Here is a 19,451-nt window from a genome sequence, read left to right on the forward strand (position 1 = left end):
AAAGAATCCACCCATAGACAACATGGAATATGCCTTGAATGAGGGAGAGCAAACTGCATTGCTGCTGTTGCCCAGCTGGAGCTGCAGTGCAGGCAGGAGCTGGGCCTGGCCCTGGCGCTCCCTGAGCCCCGTCACAGCCACTGAGGCCTTTGTGGTACCGGTAATCATTAGAAGCAGGCAAGGACCACTCTGGTTGTTTCAGAAACACTGAGGACAGCAGTAGGATGGCTGTAGCTATCTGGACATGATGCCTGGATTGATGGGACACCCATCACAGTGACAGGGCAGCTAAGCAATGCTCCTTTTTGCTTTTTTTTTCCTGGCACTTACAAAGCACATGGGTTTGCTTTGGGTGAATGGAGCGCCCTGGCCCTCTGGGCCCTGCTTCTACCCACACACAGGGAGGCACGGCCAGGGCCTGCTGCTTGTGGAGGAGAAGGTGATGTGATGCAGCTCCTGCCGGAGTGCGGCCTATGTGCCTCTGGGTTCGGGTGGGTGCTTACTCTTGTCTAATTCTGCAGTAGTTGTAGTGACTTTAGGTGTTATTCCGGTGTGTGATGATGGAAGGAGGAAGGCTCCTACCTCAGCATGATTGTTCGCTCTCCTAAAGACAGAGATTGAAATGCTCCTTCTAATGCAGTAAATAAGGACAGGGGCCCACGATCCCCACCTGCAGATGGAGGATGGGTGTGGGGACTCTGGGTGCAAGGCAGCAGTGCCCGGCAGTGCCTGGTGCTGGGCTCTAGCAGCGCTCGAGGCAGGCTCGTTATGCCTGACATCCTTCCCTTGGTGCTAATCATTTTTCCATTTCAACAACGGCTGTTTACAGCAGCTGCTGCCTTATGTTTAGTTTGATCCCGTTCCAGATTTTGCAAGTGATTAAAATGCTGCTAATAAAGATATTTTAACTAGGATTTACATGTTGACTTGCCTTTTCCAGCTACAAAATACCTTCCTATTTCTTCTTTTTTGTCATCTGCACCGGCGGAACTGCCTGCTTGCCAGTTCTGAGTGCCCAGGCAGTGCCCATCGCTGTCGGCCTGGCTCACCCGGCCGCTGTGGGAGCAGCAGGGAGGTGTGGGCAACGCTCGGATTCTGGAAGGAGTCCCGGTGTCCTTGCAGTGCACGATAGAGAGATTATCTTACACACATTCTCTTGTATGTTCCCTTGGTTTACCACATACTTGAATGATTTCTATTGGAATATTATAATTACATTCATATGGCCTAATGGCAATGGCAGCTACAAAAATTTCCACATAAAGCCCATGCCGTAGCCGAGGGCTCCGATGCAGTCCACATTCTCTACTACACCCATGCAGCGTGCCATAGGGGAAAAGCCCCCTCACTAGACTTTTAAAGAACGAGGAGTTTCCTGCCATGTTTTTAATCCTTTGGCTTAGGATCCAGCAGGTTTTCAAGGCTGGGGATGGAGGTGTGAGCAGTTCCCATCTTGCAACCTGTAAAAGCAGAGCACGGAACGGATGCCAGCCCCAGCCTGCTGGGTGCTGGGGTACCAGGCACATCCGATGAGGCGCTGCAGGCAGGGCTCAGCAGATACCCCAGCCTCACATGGGCTTTTGGCAGAAGGAGCACAGCAGCAGAGGGTGCTCTTGGTGCAGGAGCTGGGGAGAGGGTTTGTGTGAAGCTGAGAGCTCCTTGCAGTGAGCCCAGGCGCCCTCCTCTCGCTGCTGCCTGCTGCTCGCCCCTCCCGCCGCAAATGCAAGCTCTCCCTTCTGCACTGAAAGAAAAGAAAAAAAAAAAAGATGACTTTGGGCCGGTGCCAGCACGCAGAGATGTTATTGTGGATTGGCATCTGGCCGCGATGCTGGAGCAAACCAGTTACCTTGGAGGAGGCTGTGTAGGAGTGCGGAAAATGCACAATGTGACTCAGTCATTTTTAATTATCGATAGAGAAGAAGGCGAAGCTCCTGGTGGGTTTTGTTCAGCAATTCATTCTGGTAACTGCAGGGCCATGCTGTTGACTTGGTTTGAATGACCCTGAATATATATCCACTGCTATTGAAATAAGTAGTGTGCTTATGTTTGATAAAGGAGGTAAAATTAACGAAAATTTAAGACAAGGCAAAATTCTTCAGAAATAAAGATCTAAAATACTGTTTAATGAACACATTGTTGATTTAAAATTTACTGAAAATTCTCTCTGAAGGGTACATGATTTGGCAGACAAAAAGCAGGAATAAGGTTTGAATTCTGTGGCAAATCATCTGCTCGTTTTTATATCTCTTCATGTCTCTTTCCTACGTTTCTTTTTTTGTCTATCACACCTATTTAGATTGTAAACCCTTTAAATCTGCTCTGCATATATACACAGTCTGGCTTGTTGGAGACCTGACTTGAATTACGTCTTGAACTGCTTATACAGTACTAATTACATTAATAATAATTGACTTCAGTGAGCTTTGGATCAACCTCTGATGGAATACATTTACATCTCATTAGTTCCCCTGATGGAGTTATGATGCTTGTGCTTCTTCTGCAGACACAGGGGGACCGCAGGAGGATCCGTCTGTCCGGCCGCAGTGAGCCCTCTGGCCTGGATGCGCGGAGCGATGCAGTGCCAGTAGCTCCTTGGAGCTGGTGTGAGGAGAGCCCAGTTTCCAGTGGATCTGTGCTGTGATGCTGACAGATTTTGCTGTCTAGAAGGTACAAGTTCCCCACTAAGCTTTTGCTATTGACATGAAAAGTGTGAGGGATGCGTCCACCAAGGCATCTAGACAGGTTAAGCTGATTATTTTTCCCTCTCTCACAGTAGAGGCTCCATCCCTTGAATTCTTTGAGTCAAAGTTTAAAATATCTACTCAAACTCAGACAGATGTTTTTGTTTTACTGTAGCAATGTTAGGTAAGCTTCTGTTGGCCAGTGTTGTTCAAGAGGCTAGTTAATTTAATGTTTTACCCTCCTGCAAAAGCCATGACTCAGCTGACCCAGGTAAGCCATTAGTTGATCCAGTGAGTATTTTGTCGACAGAGACTTGTTGTTGGTTCAGGTGCTTATGCTGGCATTTCTTCCATTGCACTGAATGCAATATATTGTCTTGTGGTATTGTGTAAACCCCTTCTGTGATCAGTGGAGGAAAAAAAGGTGCTTCAAGAGAGAGCTTCAGCCACAGGGTACGTACGCTCTTTGGGAATCAGTCCTGCAGTCAGCAGTCTCACCTGTTAGTGGCGGGAGGTCTTTTATGTTTGGTTTGCAGAGTATGTATAAACACTGCTCTTTGATATCCGTGTTGATCCACAGGGAGAATATGCTGGAAAAGAACCTTTGATTTCAGCATTCTGAAGGAAAGCGTGTATGTCTCTTGCTCCCAAGACAGAGTGAAAGCGGGAACACTGGGGGATGTTAGGAGCGAGAGATAGAAATAAGAGAAGGAAGAAAGGAATGCGAAGACAGAAATATTTGACTGTTTGCCATTTTTCTTTCCCTTGATGACACCTTGGAGCTACCTCAAAACCAAAGGTTGGCCTGGGAGTAAATAAAAGTGATGTTTAGCTCATAGCAGAAGAGAATAATGAATGGCAGTGGTTGTGGGAAACCCCGGGGGAGCCTGACGCTGCTGAGGTGTGAGTGTGCAGACCAGATACACAAATATGTAAAAAACAAAACAAAACAGCCTGTAGCTAGCTGGAAATTAAATGAGAGCTTTAATAAACCGAATGAGAGGAATTTTATTATTATTATTTTGCTAATGAGTCACAATCAAGAGAGCTTAATTTCCTTTTAATGTTAAAGATCTGAATTTTTTCAAAACTCAGTTTTTCATTCAGATGAGGACACAGTGTTGGCTGGGGTCTGTTCTGGAAACATGGATCAAAACCATGGTGGCAGGCATTCTCCCAGCTTTTCCTCATCCTTTCTGAAGGGATTGTTTAGTCCGGGCTTCATGGACATGTGGGAGTGGAAAAATTGTGCTATATTAAACCTTTGAGCATGATTATAGCTGTTACTAATTAAAAGAAGGGTGCCCAAGCCTGTGAAAGTTGCCCTCACGCTGGCTGTGTCAGTGTCTGGAACTGGGATGTCAAACATGCAGATTATCCCTCTTGGGTTAGTTAAAAGCATTGAAGTTGCTTTATCTGCCCATCACCTCTTAAGTCCCTGTTTTCAAATTAGCATTATTCTAATAAGATTTGCCGAGATCCTGCCTGTTTCATATCCAGCTGGGGATATATTAAGACTGTATTTCATTAGCCAATAATATATTGACCTTATCTTATGATGGTTGCTTTGCAACTCCTGTTCTTAGTACATTCTGCTAAGGATCCTGATGTGCTTTCAAATGGTGAATTTAATCTTACTGCTTTTTTTGTGTGTTAAATTTGTGTTTTCATCCTTGTTGTACACGGGAAAGAACCGTAAATTGGTTACCTTTCCCATAACCCACAAAATGTGTTGCAAAGCATTTTGTGAGATGCAGGTTTTAATAGCACTTGCGAGACAATGTGCTACTCTGGTGTAGGATTCCAGCTGAAACAGATAAAGATGTGAATTAGAAACTTTAAAAGTGGTGTAAATGGCAGCAGTGGTGATTACAAACAGAAAAAATAAATCGGCGTATGTGAAAACATACATGTAGTTTGTGAAAAAATACAACAGCAAATCTGCAGTGATGCAGGCTGACCAAGTGTGAGGCATTTTGCAGGGAATGAACTAGATTCTAGATTACTGCTTCCAGTTACCTTGAAAGAGCAAACTGATTCAGTCATATCAAGATATTGAAAGGGAAGAGCCTTTGTCCCATCCAGCTTTTTCCAGATGGAAGTCTCAGTTTCAGCATTCAGACAGCTCTAACTACTGTGCCCACTGCTACCTTGAGCTACTCAGGGATTGCATGGCTGCACCTTTCTGGAAGAGCTGTAACTCTTGGGTTGGTATCATTATGGACCAGATCTTCAGCACGCTGTTCCAGAGTGAGACCTGTAACGCAATCTGGCTGTTTGGCTTCCATTATCACAATCTAAATAACTATTTGTTCACACTGGTTTTGTTCTTATAGGAATGAAGTTACAGCTTCCAGACAGTGATCCTTGTGCTAAGTGTGGTAAGATCTGGAAGCCACTGACTTAACCCTGCTGCTTTACCTGCTGATGATTGCTGAACACACGCGGTCTTCCTGCTGCTGTTGAATGTATTTGCAGTTTGCTCCTTATCCCAAACTGCTTATAGGCCAGGAAGATGCTGATTATACTCTGGCTCCTGCTTTGGCTGTAGTTCATGACCTCTTGTTTTCAGACTTCAGAAAGTATGGCACTGTGACAGCAAAACATAAGATGCCTATGTTGCAAGCCAATCTCCTCATGAAGTCGCGTTGCAAGCTTGTTTCAGCCAAACCTGTTGCCCGTGGAGTGCCTGCAATCTATGGTGTATGTCTGGGATTTGATTAGAAAATGTAACTCTATAGCCTCTGTGTGCTGATACAAATTCTCCTGCCTGTGTGGTACGATGCGAGACCACAGCCAGTATTTTATGATGTAGTTCTCAGACAGCACGCTAGTAAGTGAGTCATTTCCTACCGTCCTTTAGAATTACACTCTGTGCATTATGGGAACCCCCCTTATATATGGCCACTAAGATACAAGGACATGGTTCAACTGTAAGTGCAGAAAGACTTTAATCCCCTCTCCAAGTAGCTCTGGAAGAGGTAGTATTGTGACAGCATATGTTGCTTCCTCTTTACGAATAGACATTGTGGCCACATTCACCTCATCTGTGGGCATGCCTTTGAGGCCAAATTTGTCAATTGCTTGCACTGCCTTGCTGCAGGAGCACCCTGGAGAGCATCCTGATGGCACTCCATCTGTTACATCCTCGGGGGAACACAAGAGCATCCTGCCCTTACTGTGACCTCCAGCCACCTCTGCACGCAATGCGTGAGCCCTGTGCCTTGGGGTACTCCAGGAAAGGAGGTCTGCACCTGGAGGCCAACCTGCAGCTCCCATGCAGGGGTGCCTTTTCCACTGCAGTATCTCTTTGCATGCCTTTGAGAGCTGCAGAATAGCTCTGGGGAAGGTTCCTCCAGCAGGATGGCCTAGTGTCACCAGCAGAGCTGAGAGAGAACACCAGAGAGTCTGTTTTGGGGCCGGCTAGCCTCAGGATCTGTGGGAGCCTTATGGGGTATGTGGAGCACAGAGCAGGACTGGCCAGGCTGGCATGGCACGGACACATGACCATCAGCGTGGCAGTGATGCCCATGGGGTTGGAGCATCCCCAGGACACCGTAGTTTCTCATGGAGCTGGGACCTGGGGTGCTGCCACTGTGGTTTGGTCACACTGATGGAGCAGGTGGGGCTGCCCCATGGGGCTCCGCTGCTGCAGTAGCCCTGAGGCAGGGATCTCTCAAGCAGACCCCCTAGGAAAAATACATCTGATTATTCGGCATGATTTACCCTTGCCAGCAATCTGTGTTAGAGTTCATTGGTCATCATGGCAACATGTGACTTTAAGGTACAGAACAATGCAAAATTTGTTCTTACAGTGTAAGTCGATTTCCATGTACAAAACCTTTACTACTAGTGTGACAATATATAAGCCTGTAGCTTGTGGAAATCATATGCTGTTATGAAACCATGATAGATTTATGCCACGTGAACAATGGAAGTCTGTTGTTTCGATGATATGATATATGCTCCAAGTTTTTGGACTATATATTTAAATAGAAAATGTTTCAAAGCTCTGATATATGCAATAGAAGACTTATATTATGGTTGTACAGATTTGTACTCTCAATACTGTGATATGATTGCACCTCTACATCATCTCCTGCTGTCTGTCAGTGCCTGCTGCAGTACACGGAGCTTGTAACTAACAGTGCACATGAAGGATAACATCTAGTAGGGGAGCATGGGAATTTCTGCTGATTGACTGGAATGCAGCATGAGGCTACATGTGCTAAAATGAGGGGACAAATGTGTAAAAGGCCTTTAGCTGAGCTTACGAATTATGGCAGATTTTTACATTCCAGTTTTCGTACGTGTAGATATGCATATTTAGGCATGCAACACTTCAGAGTTTTATGTCGTTTTCATATTACATCCAACTTCTTCCACGTGCCTGCAAAACATTCTAACTCTGTACCCAAAATAACAGTGTTGCTCAGTGAAAGCCTAAACTCTTGCTCCCAAATCCCACTCACACTGCTATCACACTGGGGTGGGCCAGGAGGTGAGGGCACTGCAGAAAGAAGACCTCACTTTCTGGTAGTTACTGGGAGGTCAGGAAGCTCAGTCCCTGTGGGCTGGAAGGGCTGTGGGCAAAGAAGCCCCAGCTCAGCAATGGAAAGAGCTTGCATTGCTCTAATCGGTGCAGGTAACTGTGGGCTGGCATCTGATACCAGCTCATCTCAGCCTTGGTGTAAGAGTGTGGATGCGAGGCTGCTGTTAACCAGGGGAGTTCATAGAGCAAGGTGTTTTCTGTTGCATCCGAACTGGGTGTCATGCAGTATCTTGAAAAGTGTGTCCACGTGTCCCAGTGCAGGTGTCCACGAGGAGGCTGTGCCCTACCCATGGTGTGGAGGCTCCAAAGTGTGCGTGTCCAAGCTGCTGCCTGCAGGCTGAGGTGGGTTACAGAAAGAAGAGCAAAAGCAAAGGGGGAGAAAGTGCATGAGACTGAGGGGGCTATCTCTGTAATAGAGAGTGACTCTGATGTGGGCAAAAAGTTCTGCAGTTCTGTGTCCCCTTTTTAGTATTCTCATGTATCAAAAGTATTTCAAATTGATGGCAAGATATTGTGATTTAATCACTGCCAAGCACATTACAATATTTTCTAACTCCACTTGAGCTCAGGAAATCTCCATGGTCTAAAGTTTGTATTCTGAACACTGCAGTTTTTTGTGTGTTTCATTTGCTTTACGTCTTGCTGTCTGAAGGTGCAAACTTCCAAGCAAGATGGCTTAGCTGCAATTAGTCAAGTGGCATTTTTTTGTGTTCTGGATCTGTACTAGAATAACTTACATTTCACTTTGCACTAGGTATTTGCTGCCCTTACTATGTGGTTATATCTCCTTATTCATCTTACTGCTTATGCTGCATATATGTTGGGTGAACTGGAAAAACCCACAACAATGTGTTGGATTCAAATAGTTTTGAGTGTCACACTTGAGCCATTCTTTAGCTGGGTTTGCCCACCTGTGAGAGCAGAGTCCTGGCTCCGAGCCGCCTCAGTGCCTCATGGTGAGATGCTGTAAAGCATTTCAGGATCCGCAGAGAAAAGCCATTCTATTTTTGTATGGAAGAGTTCTGGGGAGACTTGTCAGTCTCCCAAATCAAGAAGAAATTCTTGGCAAGTGCTTTCCCTGTGGCAACTTGGGGCAGAACTGGTTTTCTCCTACTGATCAGTCCTAATGAGAGGAGAGATCAGGGCTCCAGATAACTGAAAAGCTGATCTATGGCAATGATGTCATGCTCCAGCTGGGACATATTTCACATAGGATTGTGCATGTCACTTCCTTCGTGTTTCCAGGGTTCCCGTAATTGTGCATGAAGCCAGCAGTGAGCACGTTTGAGCGGCAGTGAGCTGTGTTGGGAGCACTGGGACAGCTGTGCTGGCAGCACTGTCTGGCACAAGCAGGGTTCATCTATGCAGGGCCATGTGTTGCAGCTCGCTCTGTGTGTCTCCTGTTCATGGCAGAGCATGCTAGCTGCAGGGAATGCCTGCTGCAAATCCTACTCAGGGGTACAAGCAGCCCTCTGGCTCCAGGCACGGTGCTGCAGCCTGCTGCCATAGCTGCATGGGACACCTCCGCTGCTCCTTCTCCCCACTCCCAGCAGGGCAGGGCAGCGCCCCGGGTTGCCAGATCTCAGGGCGTGGGTGGGCTTAGCGACTCCTGGGGCTCTTGTAGAACATGCAGAAAGGTTCTGCCCATGTTCTGTGCACCACAGAAGCCTGTAGCCATGAGTTATAAAGGAAGTAGCTCTGCCTTGAACCTGGGCTGAAGCTGGGAGGCAGGGCAGGACCAAAGCACTTAGTGTGAGTTCTTCAGGAAACATCTCGGAACAGGCAAGGGGCTCGAATTTGCTCATTGACCAGTGGAAGGTTGTTAAATAATGAGACAAAACAGCACTGAAAACTGATATTTTGCACGCCATGGGAATTTCTTTTCAATAACTTTTAAAATGTGATGCTTGTACCTGGCACATCCACTGAGATGTTTCCCAAAGCAGTTGTGTTGCACTCCTCATGCCAAAGCCCAGTGTTCCTCGGCCTCGCATGGTGTGTGAAGCAGCCTGGGTCTGCAAGCGTCATCCTCGCTGTGATGTGGGAGGGAGGCAAGGCTGCAGCAAGTGCTTGGGGCTGGCTCGGGAGCAGGGGCTCAGGTCGCTCTGGTCTGTGCCTGTGGCTCGCTGAGCAGATCCAGCAGACAGGCACATATGTGATGAGTTGTGTTTTCATCAGTGAAATAATATGTGCTATATCTAATGAGCTTGGGTACAATCTGACCGGGACAGCTGCCAGCATGGATTGCCTATTTCATTGCATGACACTGTCTAATTTCATTTTATTTATTGCCCTGTGTAGCACCTATAACAACAATGTCTGGGCGATGACAGAACAATCATTCTAACAAAATACACTGTATAGTTTTTACGGCCTTTGAGACTTGTACTGGCAACTCTACGAGACACAATACCAAAGGAGAGAGACCACTGGGCTGATCCTGTCTGGCGGTCTCCCTGCTCCTTGATGCACGAGCTGTCGGGATGGGGCAGGGGCTCGGCTCTGTCCGTCTCCATCCCATCAGCCTTGGCCTCTCTCGGCCTGCCCAGGGCACCCTGAGGCAGAGATGCCTTTAGGTTGCTGCATTGAAGGCAGTTCGAAGAGTTGCACAGTTTTGCTTTCTCCACAAGCTATTACAAGTCCATGGTGGGACAGATGAACTGTCTGGAGCAGTATTCCTTCATATGCTGTATCTTATTATAGTAGCTGCTTTCTGCTGAGCCATTTTTATAAAATACAGTGCCTACAGAGCTTCTGTGGATGGGAAGTTCCAGGAGCGGGGAGGCTCCTTATCCAGCTCCCCAGCCAGCGTCATGCCTTACCCAGGGTTATATAGCTGCTGGAGGTAAGCTCGCACTCCCCTCACATTTTCCTTAGGTGTTTCCAGGCCTCAGTTTTGCTCAGAGTGTGTTCTGGGTTTCTTCTCCTCCACGAGACCATATGAGTAAATAGTGTCATGGTGCAAAGTTAGTGTACTTACAGCCGGATGCTCCTGCTGTGGGATGTGTTCTTTTCTCTATCCCTTTGATGTCTGTAGCTGTAACCTTCCCCTTCAGACCACTCTTTTTTATCAAAATTCATCTGAGCTCCATTCTGCAGTTTGATTTTGGTCCATCACGCACAGCAAGCTTCAAAAATTATGGCCACAGGTTTTTTTCAGAACCAGGTCTGTAATTCTTAGCTAGTATGCATGTTTAGTACTTTGTTTTTTTAGCCCTGCTTGGAACTAACAGCATTGGGATCGTGCAGAGAAATTTTAGACTAGGAAAGTCCAGTCTGAGTACATCCAATTGTTGTCCCCAGGCTGCTTAAACCTGGGAGCAGAGCTGGCTGTGACCCTATTGCTGCGCTGACCTGAAGTAGTTGGCCACAGGGCTGCGGGACAGCTCCGTGCCAGCTCCCATCCATCACCTAGGGCAGCTTCTGCCCCTTAGCAGTTTGACATATTTTCATTTAAATTGTGTTAGAAGCCAACATGTAAAAGCCTAACAAAGACGGTACCTTAGTGAAATGAGGTGTGTAAAAGGTGACCGTTTGAAATAAGTGTACCTAGACTGACTGAACTCATTTTCCTATTCTAAATGCCATTGAAATTTGTGTGCTCCTTACAGTCACTGCTTTCCCAAGCCTGCGTGAATCAGCAGTGCGTTGCTGTCCCATTTTACAGAAACGAAAGCTCGATTTGTCAAGCAGCTTGTCCTTCACTTGGGAGCACGAGGAAGGGGTGAGATCCCATTGCAGCAGGCTGCCTTCCTGGCCCCGTGCAGCTGAGCTGACCGCTCACCTGCCCGTGGATGCATGGCCCTGCTGCAGAAACGTGAGCTGTGCTGTGCTGAAACGCTGTTCAAGTCAAACTTTGTAAGGGTGTGCAGGCCTCGGTCCACTGTTGGAAGGCATCAGTGAGACAGGTTGCAGTGTTTAAATTCCCTTGAAACCAGTGGCAGGGAGACACTGCAGCGTGCTCTAAAATAGCCCTGTTCACATTTTCAGTGCCTTTGAATATCTTTAAAAATCAGGCTGGAGATTATTGGCCTACAGTCAGACAGGATGTCTAGACCCAGGCTTGTATTGTAACTGTAAGGCTATTCTGTTTCCCCATAGATAGCCGCAGAACAAAATAATGAGATGAGAGGAAAAAAAATGAGATGATTATTTTTACAAATTCCTTAAAGTGTATGAATATGGCAGTGCTTTTCTGCAGGACTGGAGTGTGATCTATGCTGCTGGTCTTCAGTGAGATAAGCTGCTCTAACAACTTGTCTTGGGTTTTGGTTTCTCACTGAGCGCCTCGCTTTTTCTGTTGGAAAAGCTAATAACCTAAACATATGTCCAATGATTGATGCCTCTGTATGCATATTCAGTGTGTGTAATGCGCTCTTAAGGGAGCAAATACTGCTGTAGTTGAGTCAGCAGGACTGGAACACTAATTTAATTAGTGTTTTTTGGTCAGTATTTACTAGCAATGACAAAACAACTTTTTGCTGTCTGGGGAATATAGCATTGTATCTGCCAGTGCGATAGCTCATGGACAAAACACTTAGTTAACCCATTAGAAGTCCTTCTAATCTGTCACTAATTAAAACAACATTCTCTTTCCCTAAAATATCATTTTTAAAATCTCATCTATTATTACAATATTTCTGTTGAAGTTTTCCAAGGAAGGATTTTTATTCATCTGAGAGGGATTTTTAATTACCATCATTGACTGTGAAATCATTACGGTGATTTAAATCATCTGATCTGGCCACTCCAGTGACGTGACAGAGCATCACTCATGGCCAGGCAAAGCGTGAGCTCCTCATAGAGCTGCAGCATCGGAATCTTTCTAAAGCATTTAGTCTTGCAGAGATCTTGCAGGCAGCTGCCCTCTGTTCCTGAGCGTGCTGGCCACCTCTGGTGCCTTCCTGACCCCAGTGGTCATTTCAGCTACCAGCCACTTATCCTGTATGGTTATGCCTGGGAATTAACATTAAATGTGAGAATGTACGTGGGGAGCCAACTGATTTTTGGATCCCTCAGTCCAGTCTTGGAATTTTGACAGCTGAAGGTGTTCTGTAAAGCATGTTTTCATTGTGCAGCATGTAGCCTCAGTACAAGAAAGCAGAAGCCTTTAGGCTAGTCATGAGGATAGTGAAATGTATGTCGTTGTGAAAAAACACAGCCCCTGGAAATGATGCAAGTTTGTGTGTCATCCAGGTTTGCTGTTGTCTTCTGGATCATGGGAAACTTCACCGGAGCACTGCGTAGAAGTAAGTAATGGGGCAAAACAATGGCAGGGCTACAGAAACAAGCAACTCGTGCTCTTGGGGAGCACAAGTCAAGTCATTCTTGTCATCAAACATCCCAGTCACCTGCTGGGATACCTGGGGGAAAAATTAGGGTAGCAAAACACATATTGTTTCTTTTGTTAAAAGTGCCAAGTTCGGTGGAGATGAATTGGCCATCTGTTCCACTCCCAGCAACGCTCTGGCAAGCCGTAAAGCTCATTTTTATACGTTGCCACTTTCCATCAGCGCTAACAAAAGTCAGAGGGAATTGTTTGGGTTTTTCCTAGAACATTCTTCCTTTTGACAACTCGCAACCAAGAGCCTTTTCTGCAAGGTTTGTTCTCCCTCTGGCCTCCCCGTGTTTGCACAAGACATTCAGGTACCTTATCTCCGAGCAGGAGGGTAATCAGACACCTGTTTAGACTGGAGACTAAAACCCCTTCGTTGGCTTCACAACAAAGAGCTCTTGTCTAAGCAAACACTCCTCATCCTGGTGTCGGTTCCTTAGCTGACACGGGCCCTGGGTTTGTGCATACATCGTCCTGTAGGACAGTCCCTGTCACCCTATTGCAGTAGGGTCATGGCCTTCTCCCCCTGTTTTTCTCCCTCAGCACAGTGACACGATGCATCCATTAGGTGTGTCCTAACTACTGCAGGCTGCAGAGGCGTTCTCCAGTACAATTCTAAAGCTGCAGAATCCTCCGTTCATCTGAACGCTTGAACTCTTCCTGGTAAAGCACATCTTCCATGTGCTGATCGTTGTCACCCAGGGCTGGTTTAATCACTGCAGGAATGAGGAGATCAGTCTGTGTGCAGTGCATCTTATGTAGCATCTGAGGTGCATGACACATCCTGAGATGTGTCAATCCACGGATGTTAAATAGTGCCTCGCTCTGCTCAGCTCGTGTTGTGCTCTCCCATGTGAGGGGCATGAGGCTCTGGCAGGCAGGAGCTCCTCTTGGCTGCCCAGGAATGGTGATGAGGTTGCTGGGGGGGCAGAGAGGAGGGCAGCTCCTCTGCCTCCGCAGAGATGTGCTCCCGCCTGGAGAAATGGCTTTGTATGTATTCAGATTTTCCAAATTCCTGTAAATACTTTTAATAATAATTCTTTTACAGTATTTTTCCCTTCCTGAATGACTGTTACTGAATGCCAGCCAGCCAGCTGAGCTCTCTTGTGTTAGGTTTCTGTATACGCACATTTTGAAATTCCATTTTGCTAAATGAAACCTTTAGAAGATGTTTCTAAGCTTCTTAAACTTGTTAAGGAAGTCTCCCTTCATTTTGATGTTCCTTTGATGTTGCAAACAATTAACAAAACAATTGCTTCTTCCTTTGAAAAATACACTTGCATTTGCATTTCTCCTCCAAATATTTTCATTTGATAAACACAAGGAAGAGCTTCCGGAATTCTCTCTTTTATTTATTGATTTTTTTCTCCCCCAAACCCCTTTGACATCAGCAAGCGTGCCTCCCGAGAACATGGTTTTTTCAGGGGTTCCTGCCCCAGCCGCCCCATGCAGAGCAGTGGGAAGGCAGCAGGTGGCTGAGCTGTGCAGGACAGGCCCCCCCAGCCCTGCCCCAGCGCGTGCTTTGCGTGGCATGACGCCTGCAGAAGGCGTACCTGGCTGCGTGGCTCTCCTGGGCCCTGCTTCCCCACCATCAGCGGCACAGCGCTGCGGCTCGCTGTCGGAAGACCGTAAAATGAAGTAAGCAGCGTCAAACAAATGTCCTGTGACAACTGTCAGGCCATTAAATTATGGAATAATTAATCACAGCCTATTTAGATACCTAATTAGCTTCTGTATGATTACTAGAGTATGAAATAATACTTCATTGCTGGAGGGGAGCCAAGGAATATTTATGTACCCCTCCCACTGCTGCATGGATTGCTGCTGGCAGGTAACTAAATCCAATAATTACTACCAGGGAAAAAAAGGCATGTCTGCTGTTCTCTCTCCAAATTGATTACAACTCAACAGAACAAGGGATGTGAAAGAAAGCCCTGGAAGCTGGAGGAATTTGAAACGCGTGGTTTTGGGCATGTAACCCAATCCAGGGAGCTGGGGGACCATGCCACCTGCCTCACAGGATGCAGTGCAGGAGCAGCAAGGCTGTGCATGCTCCAGGCAGTTTTAGTGTGAAGGCAGTCTTTACCTATCTAAGTGAGCTGCACACTTGCTGTGGTTTTGCCTTTCCCCTCGCATACTTGTGGTTCCGTGTCTTTCTTGATGCAGTTTGCACCCGTGAAGGAATTGAGCCCAATTGCAATCTAGGTTTTGTCTGTATATAAGAAAAAAGGAAAAAAGGTGACAAACTGTAATTCTTGGTTCATACCTATCCAGTAGAAAACCCTAGCTCTGGGACTCTTGAAACTGGCCTGGCATTAATGGGCATACAGAAGTTGTGCTAGGGTGTTGCTGGTAATGCGCCGAAGCTCCCCAGTTCTGGGTTTCGTCTGGAGAGTTTCCTAGAGCTGAACACAAGGAGCTGAACCCAGGCAGCAGCTGCAGTGTGGATTTCCAAGCTGAAATCCAGCCCTGACAGCAAAGTAAAGCCCAGTGGGTGGCAGAGGGGATCACCGGTGAGGATGGAGACTGCACTGCAGAGTGTGCTGTGTGTATGTGGACCTGTCTCCTTGTGTTTTTTTTCCATCCAGGGCTTTGGCTGACACTCCTGAGAAAGGCAGGAATACATGGAGCTCCTGGTGCTTCGGTTGCTCCCATCCTTGGTGCATCTCACGGGAGGGAGTTTCCTTTTCTTTGCTCGTACGAAACCGCCATAGCTGGGAGGCAAAGCTCACTGGCTGTGCCTTCGATGCAGGTGGGTTGGCACACAGCATGCTGTGCTGCTTGGGGTGAGGACAGGAGCATCCCGGGCACACAACTCCCTCTGCCCTGCTGCTGTCCAAGCGTTCCTGCTTGTGTGTTTTCAGAAGGAGGTTTGGTCAGGGTGATCTGTGTGGGGGCACCTTGAGTGGCAATGTGCTGGGGAGGGGGCTTAGCAGGGCAATGCTGGCTTGGGTCTGGCGGCACTGCTGGTGGCAGAGGGAGGAATGCAGAGGGGATATCCACTTAGGGGCTTCCTTTTCCTCTCCCCTAAAGAGGAGTGACAGCAAGGCTTTACCTCGTGTCTTTCTCTCCCTGCCTTCTGATAAGCAAATGCAGCACTAGGGCTGACAGGGTGGAGACAGCTCTTAACCATGATGGCAGGGATTGGAGGGTGCAAAAAATTTACTGTCCTGTTCATCACTCTGCAGTGTGGTTGTGGACATACGCATGTGTCCATACTTCCCAACGAAACAAGCCCCACACGTGAATTCTTCCCCCTAATCTATCTCAAGCAGACTCCAACCATGGTTGTAAATTACATCCAGACACATGACATGGATATATTGTCAGGCTAGGATTTTTCCACTCTGCGCATTTAATTTGACTCAGCAGTGTCGCCCCAGTTTCTGCAGATTACAGAGTCCACACTCTCAATCATTTCTATTGCTCCCATAAGGAGAGAATTTTGCTTTATTTCTTTCTCGTGTGCTTGCACCTGCTGTGTTTTATTGTCCTCTTTAACCCTTTTGTGCCATAGGTACGTTCTCCCGAAGCCGTGTGCGGGGGCTGGCTGCCCTGCCTCAGAGGTGTGGAAAGGGCAGGCAGAGCGGTTCGTGCTGCCGGGTGCTATATGCCCTCCTGGTAATCCAGCTCTGGAAATGTGTTTTCAGTTTTTCCCTTTGAAATATGTAATGAGAAGTATTGCCAATGCATACTGTATTCCTCTGCCGTTAGTTCCTTGAGTAGATTAACAGCTGTAAGAACGATGTCTTCTGACGATGGTATTTGACGCTTACTTTTCAATATTTCAAAAACAAGGGAGGAGCAGGGGGGGATTGATCACTACATCAGTTTTTTTTTGTGTATTTTTTGTTGTTTTGTCTGCTTTGCCATCAAGTTGGGAGACCACTGAGATGGTCTACCTCAGGAGACCAGTTTGTCATTTTCTTTACTGATGAATCTTTAAAGCTGTGCAAATAACTTACTTTAAAGATCTTCTTTGGATGTTCCCTTATTACTCCATCCCAAAGAGACTGTTCGTTGGCATGCCTCTACTAGTTTTTAAACAGAGTTCTGTTTAAAATCAAGGGGTTGATGGCTGCTGGCACCCCAGCTCCCCGCGTTCTACCTGCTCTACTAGCAGCATCCTCTCTGCACTGATGTTTTTAAACTAAAAGCGGGGAGATTTAGGTTAGATATGAGGAGGGAACTCTTTATTTGGAGGGTGGTGAGGCCCTGGCACAGTCTGCTCAGAGAAGGTGTGGATGCTCCATCCTTGGAGGTGATCAGGCCCAGGTTGGATGGTGCCTTGAGCAGCCTGATCTGGTGGGGGGCAGCCAGCCCTCAGCAGGGCACTGGGGCTGGATGGGCTTTAAGGTCCCCTCCAACTCAACCCAGTTTATGATTCTCTGGTTCTTTGACTTTGAATCTTCTGTATGTCACTGACCCCAGAGGTCATTGTTCAAAATTTGTATTTATCCTCTCTTGCACATTTGCTGCAAAAGCTTTGTGGCCTTTTGCAAATTTATTTAATGTGCTTAGGCTTTCAGCTCAGGGTGAATACTTAATATTTTTGAAAAGAGGAAGAAATTTTAAAAGGGAAATGGATTTTAGGAATTGTCATGCACCAGTGTTCCCCCAAGAAATGGGGTCTTTAAGACTTTATAAAAAAAGTGGCCATGCAGCTCCAGTATTGATTTCAGACCATTACTTTTTGCATCCTGTACCTTTAAGCCTGGGTTTAGTACGTCTACGTATCCAGCATGCAGTGGGTACAGTTTGATAACTTGGGTGTTGTCAGCCTGTCCTGCTCCCCTGGGACCAGCAGGTGTGAGGGACCCAGAGCAGCTTCCCCATGATGAGCAGAGCTTTGTAGGCTGAGTGTGGACCTTTGAGGCTGTTGGGGAATGGGATCTGCCTGTGTTCAGGAAGGAGAATATCTCCAAAGGGTGAGAAACTGCCTGTTTCTCAGTCTTGCAGAAAAAAAAAAGAGATGTCTGGCAAACAAAGGAAAGGTGTGTAATGGATCAAGGAGAAGGAGAGGTCATAGTCAGATCCAAGATCTACCATGAGCAGAACAACATACTCACGTGGGACATTGTGCTGGTGATGCAGAAATTCAGCATATGACGAGTGTACACCTTGTGCATCTGGGGCTTTGCTCAAGTATTCTGGGATGCAGAACTTCAAGAGCTTGAGAATCTCCCTTCTGCAGCTCTGTGCCCCATTAAGATTCACAGCCTGTCCCTTTTTTTTTTCCTAACTAGCAATGTGACCATCCATCTGATGACGGTAGCTCTCTAACCTTGGCTCTGGTAGAGCTGCTGCAGCTCCCAAGTCAGAGGTGCTGCTTTTTGTGCTGCCAGTCCATCTCAGCATCACTTCGACCAGTTGGTGGTTTTCTTGAAAGTAGCTCAGCTGCTGTCATGGCTAGAAAAAATGAGACTGTGGGAAAGCACAAGAGCAAGCAGGACCCAAGCCCATGTCCTGCATCAGAAGGATGAACGCTGAGTGCCACTGACAGCTCAGGTGTGGACTTGGCTCCTCACTGCAGCTTCCCCCGTGTGGAGGTTGCAATGATGTAAAAAAGGAGAAAATACAGGTTTGCTGGCATGTGTGTGTAATGCCTCGCTGGCACCTCTGCTTGATGCAGCAGTGTCTTAGCTCAAGCTTCTCCCTGGTGTGTATTTTGATGAAAGTCCATTCATCTCAGTCTCATGCAACCTTTACTGCTGCTGATGACTTCAGTGTTGTTCCTGTAGCTCATCCCAAACCTGGTCAAATATTTCCAGAGTAGCGTTTAATCATAGAGCATTCTTCCCATGTTTTATGACATTAGCTAAGAGTGAGTTCCCATCCAAGAGCTGAAGAGCTGCATTTGTTTGATTATCCACCGTAATGTTTGTTTTCCTTCCCGTCAGACAGAAATGGGCTTGTCACAGCACATGTCACTCGGAGAGGAGGTGTGGGGGAGAGGAGCGTGTTAGCACAGGGCTCTGTGCATGAGTCAAGGCACTGTTAGTTGTCTCATGTGCAACCCTACAGACCTTCCCGGAGCCTCTCTCCAAGGCACAGTTTCCTTCTGGGTATCCAATGTTCCACCAGTGGGGAAGGAAAATGATGTCTGCGAAGGTGCTAATTGCTTGTGTTTATCAAAAGTCCAAGAGTCTGCAGAGAGCTGGGGGGGCGTTTACAGCTCGGAAACTTCTCTGTGCCCAGCCACTTCTGAGCAGGCGGCCGGCGCGATTTATGGCTCCGCTCACCGGGGAATGCTTCGTGCAGGGCTGGGTTGCGCTTTTAAGCGGTCAGATGTTTAGTATAGAAAAGATTAGAAGTGACTACGCTGGTACATGACTCAGAGACTGCAGCAGGGAACAAAACATGCACATTGGCTGTTTGTAAGTTGTAAAAGCTGCAGCAAATTACTGCGGCACAATTTGGCTCCGAAACAAGATAGGAAGCAAAGGGCAGCCCACTTTTGGGTAAAGGAGGTCAGCATGCAGTGCTGATCTGGGTGAGTTTTGCATGCCAGTCCTCGCACTGCTGAAGACATAGGAGCGGGGTCATCTCTAGGCTTTATTTGGAGGAGCCAGTGTCGGGAGTTACCGCACTGCATCAATGCCTGACAGGATCCAAGTCCTCCTCCTGCCCCACCCAGCATTTGACCTGTCCTGTTTAAAGGTGGTGATAGCTTTGGATTTAGTTACGAAAGGATAGGGAACATGATAAAAGCAAAATTCACAAAATGTTAATCTCCCCTCTGCAAGGCATTATGTGCAGGCTGGCTGGAGGAGCTCAGCAGGACTAACCTCTCAGCTGAGGATACAGTCCTGGCCACTGCTAAAATGTCTGCTGGCTTCAGAGCATCCCCTGTGCACACACACAGCAAGAAGGCGGCCGTGGC

At 47.1% G+C, this 19,451-nt stretch overlaps 1 long non-coding RNA gene across 27 annotated transcripts in view; it reads left to right on the forward strand.

Moving 5' to 3' along the window:
* LOC110405223 overlaps nt 1-19,451 on the forward strand; it is a 159,239-nt gene that overhangs the window by 45,883 nt on the left and 93,905 nt on the right. For all 27 annotated transcript variants that reach the window (XR_002442735.1, XR_002442734.1, XR_002442731.1 and 24 more), the window contains one exon: nt 2,504-2,667. This is a non-coding gene — a long non-coding RNA (uncharacterized LOC110405223). The remainder of the gene's footprint in view (nt 1-2,503; nt 2,668-19,451) is intronic.

This window comes from Numida meleagris, chromosome 12 (assembly GCF_002078875.1).
Source record: "Numida meleagris isolate 19003 breed g44 Domestic line chromosome 12, NumMel1.0, whole genome shotgun sequence".
NCBI lineage: Eukaryota > Metazoa > Chordata > Aves > Galliformes > Numididae > Numida > Numida meleagris.